Source organism: Brienomyrus brachyistius, unplaced genomic scaffold (genome assembly GCF_023856365.1).
Source record: "Brienomyrus brachyistius isolate T26 unplaced genomic scaffold, BBRACH_0.4 scaffold46, whole genome shotgun sequence".
NCBI lineage: Eukaryota > Metazoa > Chordata > Actinopteri > Osteoglossiformes > Mormyridae > Brienomyrus > Brienomyrus brachyistius.
In genome coordinates, this window is record NW_026042321.1 from 2,662,696 (window position 1) to 2,678,239 (window position 15,544).

The 15,544-nt window shown below is 42.4% G+C and overlaps 1 protein-coding gene and 1 pseudogene across 2 annotated transcripts in view; one reads left to right on the top strand and one right to left on the bottom strand.

Moving 5' to 3' along the window:
* LOC125723239 (pantothenate kinase 3-like) overlaps positions 1–15,544 on the top strand; it is a 113,440-nt gene that overhangs the window by 52,724 nt on the left and 45,172 nt on the right. The window lies entirely within an intron of this gene.
* LOC125723242 (pantothenate kinase 3-like) lies at positions 6,564–14,451 on the bottom strand (annotated as a pseudogene).

Below are 15,544 nucleotides of genomic sequence, written 5' to 3' on the forward strand. Positions count from 1 at the left end.
TTGGTGTCATCTGCAAATTTCACCAGTTTACTGTATATATTGGTATCCATATCATTTATGTAAATTAGGAACAATAGTGGTCCTAAAATCGAACCCTGCGGTACCCCACTATGAACGCAAGCCCACTGTGACATTGTGCCTCTTATAACTACTCGCTGTTTCCTATCTGTTAACCAGTTATCAATCCAGGTCGCTACGGTACCTAAAATACCAGTCGCTTTGAGTTTAAGTAGGAGCCTCTTGTGGGGGACAACATCAAAAGCCTTTTGGAAATCTAAGTAGATGACATCATAGGCCTTCTTATCATCAACTTCCTGAGTAGCTTCCTCAAAAAACTCCAACAGATTTGTTAAACAGGATCTACCTCTTCTAAATCCATGCTGGCTATCCCGCAAAATGTTATTGGAGTCCAGGTAATCTACCATTTTCTCTTTGATTATAGCCTCCATAACTTTACCAGTTATACAAGTTAGACTGATTGGCCTATAGTTAGACAAATTACTTCTATCCCCTTCTAGTCCTGAACTAAACTCCTCATGCAAATATCCAGAATGGTGTGTGCCTGTGAGAGCAGGTCTGGCTGCATCATTTTCACCTTCAGAATATTGTCTGGTCAATGTGCTCACACGTTCCGTCTGCATTTTCTTCAGAGGGTTTTGAATAATGGACGATAGCAACACCTATTGTTTTAGGAGAAGACTTTTCTGGTTTTCTGCTTCTTTTCCTAGCCTGTTGAGAGAATCACAATATGTATTCTTCTGTTATGAAAAGCAACACTGATATCCTGAAAACAAGGTTTTAATGCATGCACTACTATAAAAAAGTGCTGAGTTCTTTGAGTCTTCAAATGTGAAACAGAAATGTGAAACAGTCTAAGTTTTATTCATATAAAATAAAGCAAAATAAATTATATAACATTCTTTAAAAGTTCTATTTTTGAAAAAGAAAAATTACACATAATGAAAGTGAAAGTACGAAAATTAGACTAGAGAAGTGTAATTTACAGGAGAAAACAAAATATAATGCAGTCGACGGTAGTAACTGCTGGTTTGGATATTTGAAAAAATAGCATTGTTGCAGATAGTGTATTATGACACATACTGTATTTTAGCAGCAAGACAGCAATAAATAGTAAATAAAGTGCAAACAATACTAGCCGCAGGACCGAGTATGTAGTATATAATAAATGGCATGAAATACAGTTCATGATTCACTTCTGATTCAGTCTAATGGCCTGAGGGAAAAAATTCTTTGCCATCCTGGCAGCGAAGGTTTGTGTGCTACGGAACCTTTTACCAGATGGAAGGAGAGAGAAGAGGGTGTGGGATGGGTGTGTGGGGTCATCCACAATGCCGGTGGCTTTGCAGATGCACCTCACGTCCGTCGACCAACCTGGGAGGAGGAGGAGGCAACGCAGGAGAACCCAGGGGACTGACTACATGGGGTTTCAGTATGGAAACATGGAATGTAGGATGGACTCGCCACACGGTCACCAGAAGACAAAGACGAACTGCCAAGGGACTTATCACCTCGATGATGGGAACTCATAGAGGAACCCATAGAGGAAGGTTACTAGTATCCAACCACACCTTCTGTCCCACATGGACAGTGGGAGGCCGGCAGTTGGAGTATTTCTCCATGCGTTTAGGGACACATAGCAGGAAAGACCTGGCCACATTCCAGGTCCGTTGACAATGACGAAGAAAGCGGTGGACAGACGGGACCAGGACCTCTTACTCCACTGTTGGAAATAAGGGAGGTTGATGACCAACACAACACTGAAATGGGGACATCCCCGCAGAGGATACAGGCAGATAATTATGGCCGTATTACATCCAAGAAAGGAAACCACTCCACTATTGGGGCAGCATGTGGAATGAGGCAGCGTGTGGCTCAGTGGGCTAAGCCTGCGTCCTTGTAATCAGAAGGTCACAGGTTCGAACCCAGCCTCAGAACGTCTGCGGCTCCTTGAGCAAGACCCTTAATCCCCAGCTCCCTGGGTGCCACTATGGGACTACTTAGAGTAGCTCTCCACTATTGTGAGAAGGCCTGTCACAAAATCCTAGGATATATAAGACCAGGGAACAGCAAGAGGTTGCAATAGGCTTGCTGGAGCACGGGAGGGATTATTATTACATGCACACACCAGGCAGGCTGTGACGTAACCATGGATGTCCTGCAGCATGGTAGGCCGCCAGAAGCGCTGTCCAAGAAGTGCTCGGGTGCGATGCCCAATGGAGGCAGACTACGTGAACGGAAAATCTGTCCATAGCCTAAGTATTCAGGTATGTAGGTTTGGAGAAACTCTATACAATATCAGGTGAAGGGATTTAGCACTGAATAGGATTTAACATTTTATACAGAACAATGAATGCTCTGACAGGCAAAGTGTGCTGTATAACTGAATCCACTCTCTGTGTTTAGATGATCTCTGATGGGAATTGCCTCATTTCTAATGCTGAGGCAAAATGGCCAGGCTCTGTCCATGACTCCAGGATCTTTAAAGCATCCTCACTGGCACACAAGTTTGCAGAAGGCAAGAGAATATATCAACCACGTTCACTGAACATGTACATTTCATGGAAACTAATGAGAGATGTAGTCATCTTACAATCCAAACAAATAGTTTTTAAACTTTTTTTGTACACATTGCTTTCATGTTGGGGGTGGGGGGTATTTTGAAGGGTAGGAATGTCATACACAGCATTTCCTTCTTCTACAGGGAAGTTTAATGGAGTCCTGCTTGGGGATAGGAGTTATGCCTGCCTGCCGTACCTTTTAACCCCTTACCCATAACCTCAAACTGAGGCAGAGAAGGCATTTAACAATGCCCACAATAGAACAAGGACACGAATCCTTTGGCCAGCTAAATTCATATACACCACATTTCTTGTAGACCAACTTTTCAGGCTGACATATTTCTCCCTGTAGATTTAGATGCAGGAAAGGCCTCAGAGTAAGGCCAGACTGTGCATGTAACATTGTGGTTGCCTGTGCAGTCCTACACAACATCGCAAATTTACGCCAAGAGAGACTGTCCACGCTGATGGCAGAGGAGCAGTGGGAGGACATTCCTGCTCCTGAAGAGGGAATACATGGAAGGAGTGTGAGGAACCTTTATAGAGAAACCTACTTCACATAGCCATTGGTAAAGGTCATGCCCCCACCTTCCTGATTTAAACAAACCCCACATAAGCTGAGAATTGAGATTCTTTATTCAGAAGATATTTGATTCAATTAGACATTGTTTGAAGCTGTGGAGGGAGGGAGAGAACAGAAAATCAAACTCAAACCATATAACTTTGCGCCTTTAGTATGTACTTACATCCTTCTCTAGATTATTGATCTGCAACTTTGTTTTCTTTATCAGAAGTCTTTTGTATTCTATGTCTAGCTTTTCCCTTTCAACAGATAAAATAGGAGCGGCCTCCTTTTAGAAATAGCACGTATATCCTGTAACAAAAGATAATGGGTCACAAAGTTTAGCATTTTGTTAGTAATAAGTAGTTACTCAATTCGCTCCTTGCTGAAAGGGACCGTGGTCTGATTAAATCCTGCAGTAAAGTATATTGTTAATAAAAATTTCATTCTTCAGACTGCAAACACATCTAAAGCATTTCATATGTGGTCGTACCTCTGGCATGTCCGTGTCTGCTGACACTGTTTCTTCATCAATAGCCCTAGATGTACTAGATGTACCTAGATGCCATCAAACTGCAAAATGAGGAACCCTAAAGTTGTTGAAGAAACAGAAAATTGCATGGTACTATATCCTTTAATTAAAAGAACATTACATACATACACATGGGTCAAGAGTGATATGCACTGATGTGACTGTGGGATCAGCGAGAAATATTACATCCCCTCTCACTGCAGAGACAGGCATACCAACAGTTATCAGACATCAGTATTAAGGGATGGACACCTAGAGAGAAAGAAGTGGACAGTACCTTCTACATATTTCTCCCGGGCACCTGGGGGGATGATCTCTGACAATATCCCCCCTTCTATTCTTTCCACCTGAGGCCGTCCTCGATTGACGCTCAGTGCCAGCTGCTCTGCTAGTGTGAGTCCCTCAAGTGGAGGCCCCCCACCAGTAGCAGTGGCCTGGCTCTTTTTCTTCGTGGCTACAGTTACATTTATGAATTTTGTAAACTATTGTTCTCAAACTGACATGATATTTTTATATTTTGTTTTACTTGCTGCCAGGTTCTTCGTTCTCCACTGAGAGTGCTTCTGTTGAGATATAATAGTGAAGGATGGATATGCAAGTCAAGGGTTAGACAAGTGGGTCAGTGGAGCTCACACACACATCTAAGTCAGTAGAGCTGTAATTAACAACCTAAAGTCTTTGTAGTTATGGGGATTACACATAGGCTTAAATTGTATTTTCTAGACCACTGCCAAGTCACATAGATCAACAATCTAAGTTTATTACGAGCAGTTTATTTTTTATTGTTTTATTTTTTAATTATTTTTATTATTAATATTATTTTATTATTTTAAGTTTATTACGAACAGCCTCCATCACTCTCAGCACTGGAGCCCCCCAGGGGTGTGTTCTGAGCCCCCCGCTGTACTCTTTGTACACATATGACTGTGTGATCACTACCAGCTCCACCATCATCATTAAGTTTGCTGACGACACCGTCGTGGTGGGCCTGAGCCCTGATAACAATGAGACGGCCTACCTGAAGGAGATTAGGAATCTGGAGAACTGGTGCCAGAGGAACAACCTCCTTCTAAACGTCAGTAAGACAAAGGAGTTGATAGTGGACTGCAGCACTAAGCAGGAGAGGAACTACCAGACCCCCGTCATCAACGAGAGCCCAGTGGAGAGAGTGGACAGCTTCAAATACCTCGGTGTTCACATCACGCAGGACCTCTCATGGTCCTGTCACATCAACACCGTGGTGAAAAAGGCCCAACAGCGTCTCTACCACCTCAGACGATTGAGAGACTTCTGACTGCCCTCCAAGGTGCTCAGGAACTTTTACTCCTGCACCATAGAGAGTATCCTGACAGGAAACATCTCAACCTGGTTCGGGAACAGCACCATGCAGGACAGACGAGCTCTACAGAGGGTTGTGCGATCAGCTGAGCGCACCATCCGCATCGAGCTCCCTGACCTGCACTCAGTCTACAGCAGGCGGTGCTGGACCAAGGCCAGGAAGATCGTGAAGGACTTCAGCCATCCCAAAAATGGACTGTTCTCTCTGTTGAGGTCAGGAAAGCAATTCCGCTCCCTGAAGGCCAACACAGAGAGACTGAGGAGGAGCTTCTTCCCGCATGCGATACGGTCTCTTAATCACACCACCACACAGTACTGACCCACACATATGGTTTTTACACACACTCTGGACATTCTGGACATTCGTTTACATGAGTGGCCACTGCACAACTACACTTCGTGGTCATCAAATCACTCTATCACAAGTCACTTTAAATAAATCACTCTTAAGCATATTTGCACTGCACAAGACACTTTAAATATGTGGATTGCATAATCCTGGACATTACCATTCCTTTATTACCATTTATTCTAACTCCATTCCACACAAAAATTACATAAATATATACCTACTCATACAGCTGCTCTTATTGTTCTATATTTCTTCATATATTCTTCATATATTTTCTATATTGTGTGTTTTTGTTGTACAGTTATTTTATTTTTAACTTTAATTTTTATATTTTATTTTATTCTTTCCTAGTTAAATTTACCTTTTATTTTAATTTTCATATTTATTTCCTATTCCTATTCATAGTCTTTTATTTTTATGTCAGGAGCAGTTATATAAGCATTTCACTGCATATCGTACTGTGTATGTGACAAATAAAATTTGAATTTATTAGTAACATGGAAAGATGAGATAGTTATTTGTGCAATTTCAATGCAATTTAAAGTACTTTATGGAGATCAAAGAATAAAGAATTACACAATAAAGTAAAACGAACATATAAAACCAAAAGAGAGAGGAGTCTGTTGGCCAGGAGGTTCAAACTAGGAACCTTCTTGTTGCGAGGCAACAGTGTTAATCACTGTATCACCGAATCACTAGTCACACATACTGGTAACATGTACATGACTTACGCATTTAGTCTGTCTGCAATATTCTGCCAAGCCATCACTCTGGCTTTATTGATAGCTACAGTATTGCCTTTTTTTTTGTTATAATATTTTTGTATTTTTCATATAGCTCCTTCAGAAGTATTTGTTCTGCTGCGAAAAAAAGCTGCTCTCGGTTTGCTCTTGTTCTGCGTCATTTTATCTACCACCTAAATATCTCGGGTACGTGCACTAAGTGAGACTATGCAAGTCTGTCTGAAGTAGCCTTGATTAGAAAAGTCTCGTTCTGCGTTAGTGGAACGACTTCAGGCTTAATTGGGAGATGGCGCTAGTTTGAGTCTCACTTTTTCAGTGGAGTCTGACCTTCTTTAGCTACTTTCATAGAATACCCCCCTGAACTAGCTCTAATCTTCCTTCAGGAAATAAGCTTAGTTTATTCAGGAATAAGTGGTACAACACACTCTCAGAAATATTTTTAAAGGTTTTTATTATAAAACAAACTTTTTGGATCTGTTTCTCTTCTTCTCCATCAGCTCCTCCAAACTCGATTGTGAATCCCCGTGAGTCTGTTAATGTGAGACTTAAATGGGATTCACTAATAACAAGTATCGCATAGTAACCTGGGTTAGAAGGCTCGTCCAGCGAGCTGCATCACCAGGTAACATAAACGATCAGTAGCGAAGCTCCTCTCACCGCCGACGAGGGAGAGTCTTGCGATATTTCAGGTGAGTTTGAGGTTTCAGAGCTTGTACCTGGAAATTAAGCTCTGTGATATGTGCATGTGTGATCCTACAAAAGAAAAGCTTAGATAGAAGACAAAAATGAAAACAGAATGCATAGTATCTGAATTAGACCATAGAGTACACTACCTGATCACATGGCAAAGATGTAGTTACAGAGGTACAGGAGGGCGGTTGAATTTCATGTGACTCTGGTTATTTAAACTTCTGGGCTCAGGAGGAATTTAATAGTTCCAGAAGTGACCCGACAGCGCCAAAGTAGCCCTGTAAAAAAATAAAAACCATTATGCACATTATAAACAGTATACATTCATTTTGTGGTGCTGTTAGGTTGAAGAAACTGTTATTAATCATTTTGTTATCACTCCTGTATGATCAGCAATGAATGTAAATATGTATATATATTATTTTGTTTTCCCCTAGCCTCATACTTTAGATTATATTAATAATAGCATTCCCACCTTAGCAAAACCAGAACTTTCTCTCACCTCCCTATTCTGCATGACTCTTGCGCCTCCCACTGACTATAAATAAAGGAGTCAAGGGGAACCACCCTTTGTAACACATTCTGCTGTAGTTTGCATTGCAGAGAGTGTGGGTACCCTTGCAAGTAAAACTGTAACCTGTGTGTGTCTCATAAATGTGGAGTTGGGGTGGAAACGCCGGGCGCTTTCCCCAACATAGAATTTGGTCCTTCGAGCCGGATCCGAGGAATCCCGAAGACGTCTCCAGTACGCCGAGAGAAGCGACACCGAAAACTGCCGGCAGTCACTCGAAGACGGGTGCAAGAAAGACCTGTGATGTGAATTCATCATCAGGCCAGTGGTTAGAACTGCGCTCGACGTCTGGTGATGTCTGAAGGACCTCGGTGACGGAACAGAGAGCACACTATACAGGTGAGAGATATGGCACCTAAGTGAGTAGGTGGCCAAGTGAGACATACGGCACCTAAATAAGTAGGTGGCCAAGACATGCATGTGGTTGAGGTTAGCCGAAATTAACCGGGAGAGAAAGTAGGCGTTATTGGAAATATATATATTGATGTATGTGGATGTGTTTTTATAGGTTTTAGATTAACCTACACGATCCACCCTAAAAGCAACAACATACTGGTGACTGAAGGATAAAGGACGGGTTTCATCCCTGAAAACTAACACCGCTGCTCTAATAGTGAGCAGTAGAAGGCCGTGTTGGTGTCCTCCTGAGGTCTCATGCCAGGGACTTGCTTTTAGGATTTTTTATGTTTTGTAGTGTATTCAATAAAAGGTAACAATGGGAAAAAATCTGAGTAAACAAATCAAATTAGAGGGAGATGAGAAGTTTATGGAAGGATATAAACCAGGATCAGGACAAATAAGTAGTCAGAGATGGAGGAAAAAACATGGGTTTGAAGGAAAACTCCATACTCCAGACATATTAAAGTTACAGGGAAACTTAAAACTGGAGATGTTACAGACTACCAATAATAAAAAAGGCCAAGATAGAAAAAAGGAATACGTTTTCTCTGATGCATGGTTAGAACAGAATAAACTAAGAGATAATAAGAGACAACAGAAAAAGAGAAATACGGAGAAAAAACTGCAGGTGGCTTTAATCACACTAGACGAAGAAACGGCAGCAAGACCTTCTGCCCCTCCAGCTCCTCCACCGCCCCCACAAATTCCGGTGCCTGCACCGGCGCTGGTTCCAGCCACAGATAGACAAGAAGCAAGGGGGGGGGTGGAACCATCTCGCATGTTAACTCGAGGGTCTGATCCCTCTCTATATCCTGTAAAAGATTTGGCCACAGCTAAAGTACAATGGCATCCAAAAAATAACACAGAACAAGAGGAGGTAGAATGGCAGTGTCCCCTCGTAGAAGTGGCAAACCCAAATCGAGGGCCAAATAATGCAGGACCCGAAACTATGTTAGTATATAGACCCTGGACCGCTGAGGATAGAACAGCGGCTTTAAAAGGAATACCCCCGGTTGAAGAAGGGGTACCCGAGTTTTGGACTGCCATCCTAGAATTACAAAGTAGTTTTCATTTGAACGGCAGGGAAATGTACCGATGCCTAAGACAGTTGTTTACCCATAAATGGGGACGTGTAGCGGGAGACTTCACAGGACATGGTAATAATGATGAAGTCTTAGCACATAACTCACAGGAACTCATTCAAGCATTACAACACCTGCGAGAGAGGATAGACACAGTCTTCGTGAGACGTGCAGATTATGGGCGAATAGCGCAGTGCAAACAAAAAGATGGAGAGGAACCTGAGGATTTTATGGATAGGATGCGAGTGGTGTTCAGGGGAAATTCAGGAATTCCTCACGACGAGGAAGATGGAGGAGTGTATCAGCAACAATTAAAACGAGCTTTTGTCGCAGGCCTAAAGCCTGAATTGCGAAAATATCTCGACAAACATTGGGTACATCAGAATACTGGCTCAGTCCAACAAGCCTTAGAATATGCCCAACACGCACAGAAAGCGCAGAAACAGCAATTAGGGCATGCGAGCTGTTCAAAAATAAGTCACTTACTATATACACTGATAGTCAATATGTGTTTGGAGCTGTTCATCACCATGCAAGAGTGTGGAAAAATAGAGGTTTTAAAACATCGCAGGGAACGTCTCTAACTCACACAAACTTACTACTTAGATTATTAGATGTTGTACAATTACCGACTCGCCTTGCACTGTGCAAATGTAAAGCACACCAAACCGATGCTTCCACAATAGCTAAAGGAAACAACTTTGCAGATAAAACTGCCAAAGAAGCGGCCCTGAAACAGCCCACCTTATCAGTGGCAGACATTCTTTTCATAGATAGTGATGTGCTGTGTGATGCACAGATTCATGCTCCTAAAACAGAAATACAGAGTTGGATCAAGAGAGGAGCAATACAGCAAGGGAAAGTTTACTATATGAATGACAAGCCCATCCTACCAAAAAACTTATACAAAACAGCTGCCTTAGTGAGCCATGGAAATACTCATGTCTCAACAGGAGGGATGGTACATATTATCCAGCAATACTTTTATGCTATAAATTTTTCTGATTATGCAAAGCAATTTTGTAGAACATGCTTAATTTGCTGTAAACATAATGCACAGGGTAACATGAGACCAAAACGTGGCCAGTTCCCTGTAGCTGAGTACCCGTTTCAAGTTGTACATATGGATTTTATTGAATTATCTTGGTCACAAGGGAAGAAGTACTGTCTAGTCATTATAGACACCTTTTCTAAGTGGGTAGAAATATACCCTGTAAAGCACTGTGATGCAATGACTGTTGCAAAATGTTTGGTAGGCCATTATTTCCCTACTTATGGCATACCTCATATTATAAGATCAGACAATGGGACTCATTTTGTAAATCAGACCATGTCCCTTTGTTCACAAGCATTAGGTTTTACGCTTAAGAATCATTGTGCTTATCACCCTCAGAGTGCAGGCTTAGTGGAGAGAACTAACGGCACTATTAAAACAAGGCTCAGAAAAACAATGGAAGAGACAAAAAGGCCGTGGCCAGAATGTTTGTCTCTAGTAAAATTGTGGATGAGAATAACTCCCATTCCTGCAGGATTAACACCTTTTGAGATAGTGTACGGAAGGCCGTTTCCTCTAGCAACCGAAATGAGTGATATAGGGAAAGCGGACAGAGAAAATACATTGGCTAATTGGATGCGAAAGTTGCTATCATCACAACAAAAACATAGCCCCAGTAGTCTGCCAGTAAATTCTGTTTCTAACCAACAGGATAACTTGCAGCCAGGGGATTGGATCCTGGTCAAGGTCCTGTTGCGGAAGGAGTGGAGCACACCCCGGTGGGACGGTCCTTATCAAGTCCTCCTCACAACACCAACAGCTGTGAAAATAGCAGAACGACCTTCCTGGATACACAAAAGTCACTGTAAACCCATCAAGCCCTTATCAGAGGCCTCAGCGACAGAGTAGCAGTGGAAGTCCGCTACAAAGGCACAGTAACCAATAGGGTGCTGCTGTCTCAACCCGGTGAAGAAAACAACTGAACTGCACTCTATTAGGATGGCTCTGATAGGGTGGGGATGTGGTAAGGTGACTCTAGGGGTCATTCTTGTTGTTGGACTTGTATGGTTGTCCTTGCTCCCACTAGCTCCATTGCAACACCTACGGCGATGGACCCATGACGACTTCCATCTGCGCCCGTTGCCTGCTGACCATTCACACCCGTTCATGAAGAACTACTGGTATCGATATGTACATGACACTGTAACAGCAAAAAATGTGACGAATTGCTATGTTTGTTCTGTGATGCCTACTCATAGTGAACGACCCACTGTATATGGAAAACCCATGAATATGTCACAGGCCAAATGTGCCGCATCTTTTGCAGGTATAGGGTACCAAAGTATTGTTTCACTTATATTTTCTTTTGTTTTGTTTTTTATTTTGTTTTTCTGTTGTTTTATAACTGTTATACCATGTTTGAAAATGTTTATTAATCAAGCTCTTAATGCTGCTTTTCGGACACACAGTACAATGTTTCTCTCCCTTACTCAGAATATGGAGACAGAGCCTGTTTCCAGCGATAGCGATGAAGAAGACATGTAATTCATAATGACGGCTGAGCCGAAAGCACCCGTGCAGGGCTCGGACCTGAAGTAACGGAATTAGATGTTTTTCTATGATAAACAGGAGGAACGACTCCTGATGGTTTTCTGTACTCCACAGTTAGGATGATGATGATGTGATCTAAATGACAGTTGTACTGGAAATGCTTTTGCAACTTGTACAATACTGATGTTTTTGATCATACTGTCATGATAAACAGGAGGGACTGTTAGGTTGAAGAAACTGTTATTAATCATTTTGTTATCACTCCTGTATGATCAGCAATGAATGTAAATATGTATATATATTATTTTGTTTTCCCCTAGCCTCATACTTTAGATTATATTAATAATAGCATTCCCACCTTAGCAAAACCAGAACTTTCTCTCACCTCCCTATTCTGCATGACTCTTGCGCCTCCCACTGACTATAAATAAAGGAGTCAAGGGGAACCACCCTTTGTAACACATTCTGCTGTAGTTTGCATTGCAGAGAGTGTGGGTACCCTTGCAAGTAAAACTGTAACCTGTGTGTGTCTCATAAATGTGGAGTTGGGGTGGAAACGCCGGGCGCTTTCCCCAACAGGTGCTCATAGCAAATAAATAACTGCTTTATGAGAAAAAAAATCATAAATAACGGAAATAAAAATCGCATCAACAAAATGGCTGATTCTTTAGCAGCTTATAGGAAAAGTTCATAAGCTAGCAGCCATTAACATTCATTAACATTCAAGACGTCAAGGGAGGCTTGAGGTTAAAATGACTCATACCTCATGTTGAAGAAACAGCGCTTTAACCTTTCCAGCAGACCAGTACTCCATTGAGTAGGCCAGGAGCTTCATGGACAGCATGTTACCCCACAGGAAGTTGCCCACGAACACCACTCTCTCTATGTTCTTCAAAGAATAAAGAAAGCAGTAAGCAAGCAGTTTTAAACAAATACCCCCGTTTAAAACAAAAATATACTTGTTGCCCCGGTGGTCACTGAACAGCATGAAGGAAAAGCTTTTACTACTATTGGAATTTGGGTTTTAAATCATGGGAGACACTAGAGAGTAACTGCATTCTGATGCTTGTTAGACATAAAAAACTGTAAGAAACTTTTAATATCTTGACAGAATAGAGGGCAACGCTGTTTATTAGGGAAAAGCCAGAATTCTGTCTTTGTTCTGGATATGGATTTGCTCAACATAATGGCAAATTCCTTTAGTAATGTGGTTCGTCCCATTCTGCATCACGTATGTGAATCATATATGAACAGAGCACACAGGCACGGTGTGTGTAAGTCCTGACAAATGTTTACCTCATTCCGGGCACACATCCTGGTGATGGAGCCATTGTTATTGGTGACGGCAACTAATGCTGCTCTGGCCAGATCTTCTTTTGATACTGAATCACGCTGCTCCTTCGAAATCATGTTTCCAAAACTGAAACAAAGATAAATAATTTATCCATAATAAATAAACCCTATTTTTTTCTTCTCTGACATGTCTTGGTTATTCCTGCAGCATCAGGTGTCATACAGATTATTGCTGACACCTCTGGGCAGTGGTGGCTTAATGGTTAGGGAAGTGCACTTGTAATTGAAAGATTGCAGGTTTGAATCCCCGACCAACAAGGCACCACTGAGGTACCCTGAGCAAGGTACCGTCCCCAAGCACTGCTCCCCGGGCACTGAGTTAGCTGCCCCCTGCTATGTCACATTGTCACATATATATGAGTTAAATGCAGAGGACACATCCCGTTGTTGTGCAGTGGTGTGTCAACACTGATCATTAAATTCTAGGTTTAAACATGACTGAGGGTTACTGCATGCCAGCTGCTTTTCAGATTACTCAGCACCCACCACCTCCAGACATCCTTCCTTGCTGTAGTGACTTTTTACAGTATTACATTTTTTAAGCACAATTTTAAGCCTTGATTCAGGACCGGGGATGCAGGTCATTCTAGGCTGACTTAAATATTATATGACTACATCCTACCTGGAGGCCACAGTCCAGCCTGGGAGACCAAACCTCTCATAGTCTCCCCCATAAATGTCCTGCACAAGCTTGTCCACCCGTGTGCTGTCCCCATGTGAGGCCATCTCCAGTGCTTCCTCAAACGTGGAGCAACCCGTCAGCAGGCAGCACAGTCCATGGTACGTTCCTCCACCAAGACTGAAAGCCAGACAGTTTCAAACTGTTATATCAATATTAGCTTTAGAAGATTTGAAAATTATCATCAGAGCCTAGCTCACCTTGTTCCAGTGACACGTCCAAAATTGTCTCTGCCATGGACTGCCAGAATGCTGACTCCAGATCCAATATTTACAAGAAGGAATGGGAAAGGGTTCTCCAGTTGGAATGGTTTGAGGAACCAAATAGAAACACTCGGAGGGTCCACTGGAGTTCATGAAAAGGACCCCACGGATGACACAATCCAACTCATCCAGTTGCACGAGCTGTAGACCAGCAATCTGAAGGGGTTACGGGGAAAAAAAAGTCATAATAGGATTTGTGATTTCCTCTGGAAATTTCACATTTTCAAAGACAAAGTGAATTGCATTATATTGTAATGAAATGTAACATCAACAGAACTCACCGTTCGGAAATCAGCCTCAAACTTGTGGGCCCCACCACCTGTGGCACAGAGTGTGGTATGGAGCCCGGAGAACTGCTTGTCACGGGTCATTTTCAGGAAGGTAGTCAGGTCTTGGGTGGGGAAACGAATAAAATGGAGGTTCCCCATTCGGCCACACAGCTACAGACCCTTCATTTCCAGCTGCACATCCCGGATGCCGGTGGAGCCATAAGCCACATTAGAGGTCAGACAGGAGCGGATGTTCTTCAGGTTCTCCGCTTCTGCCTGTTCCTCCTCTGGTTCGAAGTACACTAGTTTCACAAGGGTCCCACCAATGTCTATTCCGAACCAGGGAAATGCTTTAGCAAGAAAAAAACTAAAGTAATTACAATCCTGTTTGATATGTACAAATCTCATGAATAGAATAACTAAAGACGATTAAACAATTTATCCATCCATCCATTTTCCTGCTTATTCAGCACACTGCTTATTCAGTACCAACTGCAGAGACCACAGCACTTCAAATGACAATAGGAAACGTCACAACATGAACATGAAACACCTAAAAGTCATCAGGTAAAGTTAGGCCGGTAACTGATGATATGAAAACAGCAGTAATCAGGGCAAATGTGGTGTTACTGATTACCCGGCGGTTTAAGTTTCTCTAGGTAATAAACAGCACTTACCCAAGTCAAAGTATCATCACAAATATAAGCAGATGCGAATGGTTTATTTATCTATCTTAAGTCGGTCCGGCTGCCTCGTGCCCATTGCTTCCGGGATAGGCTCCGGACCCCCCACGAGCCAGTAGGATAAGCGGTTTGGAAAATGGATGGATGGATGGAAATTGGTCCGGACCAGCATCTCTTATGTTACATTAAAACGGGAAGCCTGGCAAATAACATGACAAAGGTCTTTGGACGGGAGTGGCGGGGACACTTACATGGCGGCTCCACGGTGTACGGCAGGGCTGGGCGATGTGCAGGGGTTGGTTGGCTCCTCTGGTTCTCTGGGCACTGCCATTGTTAAGTGTAAGTGATACATTACTACACATATATTTAATCAAAACGAATTATTATTGTTTGAAGTGTTAATCCATGAAAACAGTATTACTCTTTCAAGTGTGTAGCAAATACGTGTGTAATTTAAAAATGTGTTTTTATCTAAATGTGAAATGCATATATGTTACACATATAGACGATAATTATCCAGGTACCTTCCTGGAGCTCCGCCCTTTTACGGAGTCGCCGCACAAGGTACGCTGTACCGGCAGCTGCAACCACCAGTCCGGTTGCGCAGAGCAAATGGCGCGGCTGGAAATAGCGAAATAAACTGGCCATGGCTATCACCTGATGCTTCCTCCAATAACTACTAAGACGAAATGAGAATCGTTTGCCCGGCTGCGGTATTTATTCTCTTCCACATCACACTGGTATTCTAGAACGTATTTTATGTTAACGTCACTGCAATGTAGAGGGGGAAAATGCGTCATCGGGGGCGGAGCTTATGGAAGGGCCAAAGCGTCTTAAACCTTTCGTCTAGAAACGGATTATTTCAAGTCTGGAGACTTAAGAAAAGTATGCGTAAAGACGGCGA